The sequence below is a fragment of the Balaenoptera borealis genome (assembly GCF_965194805.1).
Source record: "Balaenoptera borealis genome assembly, chromosome: 3".
Classification (NCBI taxonomy): domain Eukaryota; kingdom Metazoa; phylum Chordata; class Mammalia; order Artiodactyla; family Balaenopteridae; genus Balaenoptera; species Balaenoptera borealis.
In genome coordinates this window covers 76,340,189-76,352,934 of record NC_138866.1, presented here as the reverse complement: position 1 = coordinate 76,352,934, position 12,746 = coordinate 76,340,189, and the positions used below count along the sequence as shown (strand labels likewise).

The window sequence follows — 12,746 nt, the reverse complement described above, 5'->3', positions numbered from 1 at the left end:
ATGGGGGCTCAGGTTGTCCAAGGGGTTCTCCTGTTGGTTCCTTTATGGGGTGCAGAGAAAAGGATAACATTCTTGTTATTACTCCCATCTGCTTGTTTAGTGTTTCTCTAGGGGTGGGATTATGAATTTGAGCATGAGGATGAATAACTTAATTCTGAGTGCCATTGACAGTGTTAATTTCACAAAAAAAGATAAGGTTAAAAAAAAAAGAGAGAAAAATAGGATGTGGAGGAATGAAAAATGGGAAAGGCTGGAGAAGAGTAGAGAGGGAAAAATTGATGTACTGTGTGAGAAGTGACAGTGTCTATTGACAAAAATGTTAACTATTAAGACAATGAATAGAGAAAAATGTATACTAGAATACAGTGTTTAAAAAAAATACTACTATCCTGACACATCTCCTCTCGCAACCCTGTATTTCCCCTCTTGGCTAATAGCATCATTAGCTACCTGGTCACTCAAGCAAGAAACCTGGGCATCACCCCTAACTTCTCACTCTGACCTCCCCACTTAGAATTGGACACGGAGTCCTATCAGTTCTCCCATCTCCTACCTGTCCCATTATCTTCCTTCTTAGCTCTCAATTTAGGCCCTAATGATTTGTGGCCTGGACTCTTCCAGTAGTTTCCTGATGGCTGCCTGGAATTCTGATTCTCCTCTACAGAATGGTTTTCTGAGTACAGTGGTTAACAGCATAGAAGCTGAAGCCAGACTGCCCTGGGTTCCAATCATTCCATTACTCACTAGCTGTGTGATTTGGAAGTTACTTTACGTCTCCGTCTTAGATCCCTCATCTGTGAAACAGGGATGACTCGAGTAGTAGTACCTCATAAGGCTGCTGTGAGGTCTAAAGGAAGTGCTATATGGGAAGTACTTAGAACTGTGCTCTGCGTTACTTTGTTCAAGATTGCAGTTGACAACCCTTCAGCAGTTCTCTAGTCCCACTTACCAGGCAAAGTCCTGCTCAACCATCAGGACTTGGCTCCTGGGTCTATTTCTCATGAAGCCCTGGGTGACTCATTGAGGCAGTGCAACTTTTCTTCCTTCCAGACTTCACCTTGAATCTCTCACTGCACTCAGCACAATAGTGCAGTCACCTGCTTACAGACTTACAGTCGTCCTTCTGGGAAGTGAGCTACTGATACTTGAGAGCAAGGACTGTGGCTTTTTTCTTTTTCTTTTCTTTTTTTCTCAATCTTCAGTCAAGACCAAGCACTGTGCCTAACCACAGAGTAGATAATTAGAAGCAGTGAACAGTGTTAACTATGTATGAGTGTAAGAAAGGGACAGAAAGGATTCGGAAAAAAAACACCTGTTTCGCCACACTGATTGGATGATGGATGTTTGAACCCTTCTCTGTATTATTTTCATGTGGTTTCTATAATACAGAGTTTTGTTCAAAAAGAATAATTTTATGTATTATTTTTGGCTGCACTGGGTCTTTGTTGCTGCGTGTGGGCTTTCTCTAGTTGTGGCGAGTGGGGGCTGCTGTTCGTTGCGACGTGCGGGCTTCTCATTGCAGTGGCTTCTCTTGTTGAGGAGCGCGGGCTCTCGGCTCGCGGGCTCAGTAGTTGTGGCTCGTGGACTCTAGAGCGCAGGCTCAGTAGTTATGGCACATGGGCTTAGTTGCTCCGCGGCCTGTGGGATCTTCCCGGACCAGGGCTCGAACCCGTGTCTCCTGCACTGGCAGGCGGATTCTTAACCACTGCGCCACCAGGGAAGTCCTTGTCATACAAAGTTAAAGATGGCTCCCATGTAGCCATATAAAACTGCCCTTTTCCCCCTTGGTTAAAGTAGACTGGATCCATAAAATGAACTACTGCTTAGCAATAAAAAGGAACAAAAGATTAAATCGTAAAATATGGGTGAGTCCCCAAAACTGTCTACTAAGTAAGTGACACCGACACACAAACATGGATAGACAGAGCTTGCCTGAGTTAGAATGTCATTTCCACCGCTACCGTAGCTGTGTCACATCAGACAAGTGGTTTAACTTCTCTAGGGCTATTTCCTTATCTGTAAAATAAGGATGACAGTAGTACCTACCTCACAGGGCTGACAGGAGAATTAAATGCTCATGTGCTCAATAAGTGTGAGCTAAAGCAGTCATTTCTGTAAACATTCTTTTGACATCCTGGGAGCCCCTTCTGTCCATGACAGGCTGCACTGTTCTCTGGACTCCCGGTGGCTTGTGGCAGGCCACACCTCTCACCTGAGGACCGCACCCCACCCTTCCTTCATACCTCCTCCTGAACCCAGAGGTATGAAGGAACTTTAAAAATTACACCTATTCATTCTTGAAGATCAGGAGACTAAACAGGAAAACAAAAATGGAAGAATTAACTCACTGGAAGTCTCACCCCACAGTTAACCACTAATGTAATAGGGAAGAACCTTTGTATTCTATTACAAGTTAGTCACTAAAGGGCTGTTGCCTGTAAGCTTCAATTATACATAATGGCCCATCTCTGGGAACCCTGCCTCCCAGGTAGTGAGCATTAAGCTAGAATACCTTTTCTTTTAGCTGACAAGAAACCTCCTGACCAGGCCCACCTGTGAATGACTGCAAGGAGGAAGAGGAGGCTGACCAGAACCCGGACATGTTTGACTTTGCTCTCTCCCGTTTTAGTATAAAAGAAGCCTGAATGCCAACGCAGGCAGCTGGTTCCTTGGGGTCAGGAGTCCACCATCTTCTCGGTTTGCTGTCTCTCCAGGTAAGTCGTTACTCCTTGCCCCAACCAGTCATCTCTGGGATTCACTGGCCTGTCCTGCAGCGCGCAGCAGGAGCTTGGACTCGGTAACACTAATGTTTTGGTATGTACTTTTTAAGACCTTTTCTTAGGCAAATACACCGTATGAGTATGTCTTTCTACTTTTAATTAAAAAACGAGTTCATATTATATAAACTTTATTTCATAACCCATCCTTTTACTTACTAGGGCCCTTCCCCCAGAAACACCCCTCCCACTTGCAGCTTCTACTGGTCAGCCCTTTCCTCGGAACCCCCGGCCCTGCGGGAGACCAGGTTCCGGCCCCACCTGCCAGGCCCGGGGCCGGCCGCCCCGCCCCCTTCCCCGCCCACGCCCCCCCGGCCCGCCCCACCCCGCCCCGCCCCCGCCGCGGCCAGCTTCCATACCCGGCCCCGCACGCCGCGCTCGCGCTCGCTGTCACCGGGGGCCCGTCGGTCGCGGCTCCTCCGTGCGGCCCGTTTCCGGTGGGGCAAGGGCGTCTCCGCGGCGGCCCGGCTCCCGCGCGTTCAGCACCGCCGTCGGTGGCCAGATGCAGGCGGAGCTCGGAGCTCGGGGCGGCCGAGGACGCCGACCCGGCCGCGGCTGGCCTAGCGGGGATGGCGACCGCGAGCGGGCCGGCGCCCCGGCGGCGGTGGCGAGAGGCGGCGGCGGCGGGGATAGAGGCGGCCGCCGGGGCCGCGGCAGGGGCTCCCGGGGCAGCCGAGGAGGAGGAGGAGGAGGAGGAGGTCCGCGAGGCGGCCGCCGAGAGGCAGGAGGCAGGAGGCCGGGGCGCCGGGCCCAGTGCGCCGGTAAGAGGGGACGGCCGGTGGGGTTGTGGGCGGGGTCGGGGTCGCGGCTTCGTGGGAGCGGGGCTGGTGGGGGGTCCGGGCCCCGAGTCAGAAGCCGCGAGCGCCGTGCAGGGCACGCGCGAGCCGGACGGCGGCAGCGCCTGTGCAGGACGGGCGGAGGGCGGTGGGGGCGTGCGCCGGGGTGTGCACGTGGCGCGGGGGGTGGGTGTGCGTCCCTTGCTCCCTGTCTGCTGGGGTGCCCTGGAGGGTCAAGGCCATGGGCTTCCCCAGCCTGCCCAAGAGGTCTTGGCCCAATTATAAAAGAACCTAGCGGCCGCGGCTCTGTGTCCGCAAGTCTAGGGGGCCGTTTGGGTGCGGGTGTCAGTGTGATTAACCCTTTTGGGGTGGGGACAACCAGGGCTTGGTCTCCCAGTGCCTAACCTCCCAGGGAGACATTCCTGTTATTAAGAAGGAAGGGATTTGGGGGTCAGTTTTGTTCACTGCCTGTGCAATGCGTGGCACACAGTAGGCACATAATAAATGTTCATGGAGTGAAAGAATGACCCCGACGAGCTGGACTGGATAGTATTTGGGGGCGGGATCTGATGCATAGCTCTCTCTTTTTTTTTAACAGCATAGTTCTCTTTCATTGTATATGTGTAGGAATCAGGGGTCGGTGGCCTTCGTCTATTTGAATTTTCAATCTGTAAATGTTTCAGCAGTCAGGTCTCAATTTTACTAGCAATATAATCGGCCGTATTCATGCATTCGTAATGGGAAGTGTCTTACAGCTTGGAGCAGGGAATGGTTTGGGGGCAAACTTTTACTCTACTGATACCCTAGCTACAGGAGTTAAATTACTGTCTTTCTGAGCTGTTCTGTTGTTTTAACATTTGTAGTACAAAACTGTATATTTTGAATTCCCATGTGCATAGATTAAAAAATTATTATAGTTTTGGGTTGAGTTAAATTTCCTATTACTGAAGTATTGACGTTTGTAATATCTTAAGGGCATAGTAGGTAGGATGTCCCTAAAGATAGGAGTTGTGTACAAAAATGGAGTTGGGAAAAAATGCAAAACTTAAGTGTGCCATATTTAACCTTGTTAGGATTAAGGCAGGTAATAAGTAAAATTTGAGAGAGGCATCAAGTAATTCTTAGAGTCAGCTCACCAGGAAATGAAGGAAACTGACCAGTCTAGTGCACATTATATATCACCTCGTGTTTTTATAACAACGGTATTTACCTATATAACTTTATTACAACTTAATTTTTTTAGCAACTTGAAAGTTGTTTAAACAACTTGATAACAGATTTGTTCTATCTATACTTGCTATGTATAAACTCTTCATTTTTATATAGAGTAACTGACTTGCTTAAGCAATACTACCTTGAGATGGTGATTCTCAAACTTGGGCACGCATCACGATCACCTAATGGGTTTGTGAAACTCCTGATTGCTGGGCCTCATCCCCAGAGTTGCTGATTCTGGGGTGAGGCCTGAGAATTTGCATTTCTCATAAGTTCCCAGGTGATGCTATGCTGCTGGTCCACACTTTGAGAACTATTACCTTAAGGAATTGGCTTCATTTAAAAAAATTAGGTCATATATAGTTTTTGCATATATAAAATATGCAAAAAGGGAGGTTTAGTTTCTTAGGAGTTACCTATGTAATTCAGGACTCTGTTTTAGATAGCTCATGAATACTACCTCAGGGAGAACTGAATTTTTTATTCATGCAATGGCATGTATTTAAAATCAGGACTATCATGTCAAAGCAGTTGCAGAAAATCCTCCTTCCCTTTGTTATTTATAAAACTAAAAGCTCTCTGTTGTTTTTTGGGTTTTTTTTGCAATGCAGTAGGTACTTGTGTGCCATTTTCATCCTCGATGACAGACACTTTTCCCATGTGGATCAGAATCAAATGAGGAAAGCATTCTTTCTCAACATCCTGGTTAAAAGGATTTCTGTCAGTGATGTCCTCCAATTAGGAAGTGTTAGCAGGAGACCTTCAAATTCTCCATATCCTAAACACTCCTGGTTGAATGGAAAAAACCTTGAACTCATAGATGGGGAGGGCAGAGTAATGTAGTCCCTGGACTTCTGATGGCATCCGCAGCATAGACATAAGGGCACAGATTGTGAAACCAGACTGACCGGGTATGAATCTCAGTTTTGTCACTCATTAGCTTGAGCAAATGATTGAACTCCTTTGTGACTCAGTTTTCTTATCTGTAAAATAGGAATAATAGTATTTACTTCCTAGAAACAGTAATGAAGGTTAAATGAGTTAGTGTGTGTAACGTGCTCGGAATTGTGCCAGGCGCAAAGGAAATGTTAAATAAATGTTACCTTTTACTATCCACAAGCAAGTCTCTCTGTGCTCTAACGAAGTTGGCTTAATCTGAAACCCACTGATCTTATTTCCCCGACCAGGGATCGAACCCATACCCTTGGCAGTGAAAGTGTGGACCCCTAATCACTGGACTGCCAGGGAATTCCTGCTCCCACACCCCCCCGCCCCCCCGTCCCACTGATCTTTTCAATGTCATAATTTTGGAGGCTTCTTGAGGGATAGGTATACAGTTAAATCCATTTTTGCTAGTGGTTCTCAGGCAGGGTGATGTTGCCCCTTGGGATAAATGTCTGGAGACATCTTTGGTTGTCATAACTGGGGGGAGGGAGGGTCGTCAGTGGGTAGCACCTAGTGGCTGGAGGCTGGGGATGCTGTTAAATTCTACAATGCTCAGGACAAGCCACCGCCACCACAAAAAATTACCAAGTCCTAAATGTGCCGGAGTTGAGAAGCCCTGATTTGTGCTGTCTGGCGTGAGATTAATATGTGGCTCTTCATCTTGGTGACAGCCTGAATCTGTGGTGTGTTGATAAATATTTAACAACCTGTTTCCAGCCCCACTGATGGGGGTGGAAACAAAGTCCAGATTTGCAGAATTTTGCCAAGTTCCGTGGTGTAAAAGTTCCCACTGTAACCCGTTTCAAGCAACCAACTTTACGTCACTGCACGTAGAATCAGGAAGAGAGAATGTACCAAACCATGACAGTTCCTGGTCACATAGGGGATGGGGGCTCAGGTTGTCCAAGGGGTTCTCCTGTTGGTTCCTTTATGGGGTGCAGAGAAAAGGATAACATTCTTGTTATTACTCCCATCTGCTTGTTTAGTGTTTCTCTAGGGGTGGGATTATGAATTTGAGCATGAGGATGAATAACTTAATTCTGAGTGCCATTGACAGTGTTAATTTCACAAAAAAAGATAAGGTTAAAAAAAAAAGAGAGAAAAATAGGATGTGGAGGAATGAAAAATGGGAAAGGCTGGAGAAGAGTAGAGAGGGAAAAATTGATGTACTGTGTGAGAAGTGACAGTGTCTATTGACAAAAATGTTAACTATTAAGACAATGAATAGAGAAAAATGTATAATAGAATACAGTGTTTAAAAAAAATACTACTATCCTGACACATCTCCTCTCGCAACCCTGTATTTCCCCTCTTGGCTAATAGCATCATTAGCTACCTGGTCACTCAAGCAAGAAACCTGGGCATCACCCCTAACTTCTCACTCTGACCTCCCCACTTAGAATTGGACACGGAGTCCTATCAGTTCTCCCATCTCCTACCTGTCCCATTATCTTCCTTCTTAGCTCTCAATTTAGGCCCTAATGATTTGTGGCCTGGACTCTTCCAGTAGTTTCCTGATGGCTGCCTGGAATTCTGATTCTCCTCTACAGAATGGTTTTCTGAGTACAGTGGTTAACAGCATAGAACCTGAAGCCAGACTGCCCTGGGTTCCAGTCATTCCATTACTCACTAGCTGTGTGATTTGGAAGTTACTTTACGTCTCCGTCTTAGATCCCTCATCTGTGAAACAGGGATGACACGAGTAGTACCTCATAAGGCTGCTGTGAGGTCTAAAGGAAGTGCTATATGGGAAGTACTTAGAACTGTGCTCTGCGTTACTTTGTTCAAGATTGCAGTTGACAACCCTTCAGCAGTTCTCTAGTCCCACTTACCAGGCAAAGTCCTGCTCAACCATCAGGACTTGGCTCCTGGGTCTATTTCTCATGAAGCCCTGGGTGACTCATTGAGGCAGTGCAACTTTTCTTCCTTCCAGACTTCACCTTGAATCTCTCACTGCACTCAGCACAATAGTGCAGTCACCTGCTTACAGACTTACAGTCGTCCTTCTGGGAAGTGAGCTACTGATACTTGAGAGCAAGGACTGTGGCTTTTTTCTTTTTCTTTTCTTTTTTTCTCAATCTTCAGTCAAGACCAAGCACTGTGCCTAACCACAGAGTAGATAATTAGAAGCAGTGAACAGTGTTAACTATGTATGAGTGTAAGAAAGGGACAGAAAGGATTCGGAAAACAAACACCTGTTTCGCCACACTGATTGGATGATGGATGTTTGAACCCTTCTCTGTATTATTTTCATGTGGTTTCTATAATACAGAGTTTTGTTCAAAAAGAATAATTTTATGTATTATTTTTGGCTGCACTGGGTCTTTGTTGCTGCGTGTGGGCTTTCTCTAGTTGTGGCGAGTGGGGGCTGCTGTTCGTTGCGACGTGCGGGCTTCTCATTGCAGTGGCTTCTCTTGTTGAGGAGCGCGGGCTCTCGGCTCGCGGGCTCAGTAGTTGTGGCTCGTGGACTCTAGAGCGCAGGCTCAGTAGTTATGGCACATGGGCTTAGTTGCTCCGCGGCCTGTGGGATCTTCCCGGACCAGGGCTCGAACCCGTGTCTCCTGCACTGGCAGGCGGATTCTTAACCACTGCGCCACCAGGGAAGTCCTTGTCATACAAAGTTAAAGATGGCTCCCATGTAGCCATATAAAACTGCCCTTTTCCCCCTTGGTTAAAGTAGACTGGATCCATAAAATGAACTACTGCTTAGCAATAAAAAGGAACAAAAGATTAAATCGTAAAATATGGGTGAGTCCCCAAAACTGTCTACTAAGTAAGTGACACCGACACACAAACATGGATAGACAGAGCTTGCCTGAGTTAGAATGTCATTTCCACCGCTACCGTAGCTGTGTCACATCAGACAAGTGGTTTAACTTCTCTAGGGCTATTTCCTTATCTGTAAAATAAGGATGACAGTAGTACCTACCTCACAGGGCTGACAGGAGAATTAAATGCTCATGTGCTCAATAAGTGTGAGCTAAAGCAGTCATTTCTGTAAACATTCTTTTGACATCCTGGGAGCCCCTTCTGTCCATGACAGGCTGCACTGTTCTCTGGACTCCCGGTGGCTTGTGGCAGGCCACACCTCTCACCTGAGGACCGCACCCCACCCTTCCTTCATACCTCCTCCTGAACCCAGAGGTATGAAGGAACTTTAAAAATTACACCTATTCATTCTTGAAGATCAGGAGACTAAACAGGAAAACAAAAATGGAAGAATTAACTCACTGGAAGTCTCACCCCACAGTTAACCACTAATGTAATAGGGAAGAACCTTTGTATTCTATTACAAGTTAGTCACTAAAGGGCTGTTGCCTGTAAGCTTCAATTATACATAATGGCCCATCTCTGGGAACCCTGCCTCCCAGGTAGTGAGCATTAAGCTAGAATACCTTTTCTTTTAGCTGACAAGAAACCTCCTGACCAGGCCCACCTGTGAATGACTGCAAGGAGGAAGAGGAGGCTGACCAGAACCCGGACATGTTTGACTTTGCTCTCTCCCGTTTTAGTATAAAAGAAGCCTGAATGCCAACGCAGGCAGCTGGTTCCTTGGGGTCAGGAGTCCACCATCTTCTCGGTTTGCTGTCTCTCCAGGTAAGTCGTTACTCCTTGCCCCAACCAGTCATCTCTGGGATTCACTGGCCTGTCCTGCAGCGCGCAGCAGGAGCTTGGACTCGGTAACACTAATGTTTTGGTATGTACTTTTTAAGACCTTTTCTTAGGCAAATACACCGTATCAGTATGTCTTTCTACTTTTAATTAAAAAACGAGTTCATATTATATAAACTTTATTTCATAACCCATCCTTTTACTTACTAGGGCCCTTCCCCCAGAAACACCCCTCCCACTTGCAGCTTCTACTGGTCAGCCCTTTCCTCGGAACCCCCGGCCCTGCGGGAGACCAGGTTCCGGCCCCACCTGCCAGGCCCGGGGCCGGCCGCCCCGCCCCCTTCCCCGCCCACGCCCCCCCGGCCCGCCCCACCCCGCCCCGCCCCCGCCGCGGCCAGCTTCCATACCCGGCCCCGCACGCCGCGCTCGCGCTCGCTGTCACCGGGGGCCCGTCGGTCGCAGCTCTGGCTCCTCCGTGCGGCCCGTTTCCGGTGGGGCAAGGGCGTCTCCGCGGCGGCCCGGCTCCCGCGCGTTCAGCACCGCCGTCGGTGGCCAGATGCAGGCGGAGCTCGGAGCTCGGGGCGGCCGAGGACGCCGACCCGGCCGCGGCTGGCCTAGCGGGGATGGCGACCGCGAGCGGGCCGGCGCCCCGGCGGCGGTGGCGAGAGGCGGCGGCGGCGGGGATAGAGGCGGCCGCCGGGGCCGCGGCAGGGGCTCCCGGGGCAGCCGAGGAGGAGGAGGAGGAGGAGGAGGAGGAGGAGGTCCGCGAGGCGGCCGCCGAGAGGCAGGAGGCAGGAGGCCGGGGCGCCGGGCCCAGTGCGCCGGTAAGAGGGGACGGCCGGTGGGGTTGTGGGCGGGGTCGGGGTCGCGGCTTCGTGGGAGCGGGGCTGGTGGGGGGTCCGGGCCCCGAGTCAGAAGCCGCGAGCGCCGTGCAGGGCACGCGCGAGCCGGACGGCGGCAGCGCCTGTGCAGGACGGGCGGAGGGCGGTGGGGGCGTGCGCCGGGGTGTGCACGTGGCGCGGGGGGTGGGTGTGCGTCCCTTGCTCCCTGTCTGCTGGGGTGCCCTGGAGGGTCAAGGCCATGGGCTTCCCCAGCCTGCCCAAGAGGTCTTGGCCCAATTATAAAAGAACCTAGCGGCCGCGGCTCTGTGTCCGCAAGTCTAGGGGGCCTTTTGGGTGCGGGTGTCAGTGTGATTAACCCTTTTGGGGTGGGGACAACCAGGGCTTGGTCTCCCAGTGCCTAACCTCCCAGGGAGACATTCCTGTTATTAAGGAGGAAGGGATTTGGGGGTCAGTTTTGTTCACTGCCTGTGCAATGCGTGGCACACAGTAGGCACATAATAAATGTTCATGGAGTGAAAGAATGACCCCGACGAGCTGGACTGGATAGTATTTGGGGGCGGGATCTGATGCATAGCTCTCTCTTTTTTTTTAATAGCATAGTTCTCTTTCATTGTATATGTGTAGGAATCAGGGGTCGGTGGCCTTCGTCTATTTGAATTTTCAATCTGTAAATGTTTCAGCAGTCAGGTCTCAATTTTACTAGCAATATAATCGGCCGTATTCATGCATTCGTAATGGGAAGTGTCTTACAGCTTGGAGCAGGGAATGGTTTGGGGGCAAACTTTTACTCTACTGATACCCTAGCTACAGGAGTTAAATTACTGTCTTTCTGAGCTGTTCTGTTGTTTTAACATTTGTAGTACAAAACTGTATATTTTGAATTCCCATGTGCATAGATTAAAAAATTATTATAGTTTTGGGTTGAGTTAAATTTCCTATTACTGAAGTATTGACGTTTGTAATATCTTAAGGGCATAGTAGGTAGGATGTCCCTAAAGATAGGAGTTGTGTACAAAAATGGAGTTGGGAAAAAATGCAAAACTTAAGTGTGCCATATTTAACCTTGTTAGGATTAAGGCAGGTAATAAGTAAAATTTGAGAGAGGCATCAAGTAATTCTTAGAGTCAGCTCACCAGGAAATGAAGGAAACTGACCAGTCTAGTGCACATTATATATCACCTCGTGTTTTTATAACAACGGTATTTACCTATATAACTTTATTACAACTTAATTTTTTTAGCAACTTGAAAGTTGTTTAAACAACTTGATAACAGATTTGTTCTATCTATACTTGCTATGTATAAACTCTTCATTTTTATATAGAGTAACTGACTTGCTTAAGCAATACTACCTTGAGATGGTGATTCTCAAACTTGGGCACGCATCACGATCACCTAATGGGTTTGTGAAACTCCTGATTGCTGGGCCTCATCCCCAGAGTTGCTGATTCTGGGGTGAGGCCTGAGAATTTGCATTTCTCATAAGTTCCCAGGTGATGCTATGCTGCTGGTCCACACTTTGAGAACTATTACCTTAAGGAATTGGCTTCATTTAAAAAAATTAGGTCATATATAGTTTTTGCATATATAAAATATGCAAAAAGGGAGGTTTAGTTTCTTAGGAGTTACCTATGTAATTCAGGACTCTGTTTTAGATAGCTCATGAATACTACCTCAGGGAGAACTGAATTTTTTATTCATGCAATGGCATGTGTTTAAAATCAGGACTATCATGTCAAAGCAGTTGCAGAAAATCCTCCTTCCCTTTGTTATTTATAAAACTAAAAGCTCTCTGTTGTTTTTTGGGTTTTTTTTGCAATGCAGTAGGTACTTGTGTGCCATTTTCATCCTCGATGACAGACACTTTTCCCATGTGGATCAGAATCAAATGAGGAAAGCATTCTTTCTCAACATCCTGGTTAAAAGGATTTCTGTCAGTGATGTCCTCCAATTAGGAAGTGTTAGCAGGAGACCTTCAAATTCTCCATATCCTAAACACTCCTGGTTGAATGGAAAAAACCTTGAACTCATAGATGGGGAGGGCAGAGTAATGTAGTCCCTGGACTTCTGATGGCATCCGCAGCATAGACATAAGGGCACAGATTGTGAAACCAGACTGACCGGGTATGAATCTCAGTTTTGTCACTCATTAGCTTGAGCAAATGATTGAACTCCTTTGTGACTCAGTTTTCTTATCTGTAAAATAGGAATAATAGTATTTACTTCCCTGAAACAGTAATGAAGGTTAAATGAGTTAGTGTGTGTAACGTGCTCGGAATTGTGCCAGGCGCAAAGTAAATGTTAAATAAATGTTACCTTTTACTATCCACAAGCAAGTCTCTCTGTGCTCTAACGAAGTTGGCTTAATCTGAAACCCACTGATCTTATTTCCCCGACCAGGGATCGAACCCATACCCTTGGCAGTGAAAGTGTGGACCCCTAATCACTGGACTGCCAGGGAATTCCTGCTCCCACACCCCCCCGCCCCCCCGTCCCACTGATCTTTTCAATGTCATAATTTTGGAGGCTTCTTGAGGGATAGGTATACAGTTAAATCCATTTTTGCTAGTGGTTCTCAGG

At 47.9% G+C, this 12,746-nt stretch overlaps 1 pseudogene across 1 annotated transcript in view; it reads right to left on the bottom strand.

Annotated features, from left to right (window-relative positions):
- LOC309625860 (serine/arginine-rich splicing factor 3 pseudogene) overlaps positions 1-12,746 on the bottom strand; it is a 239,821-nt pseudogene that overhangs the window by 83,593 nt on the left and 143,482 nt on the right. The window lies entirely within an intron of this gene.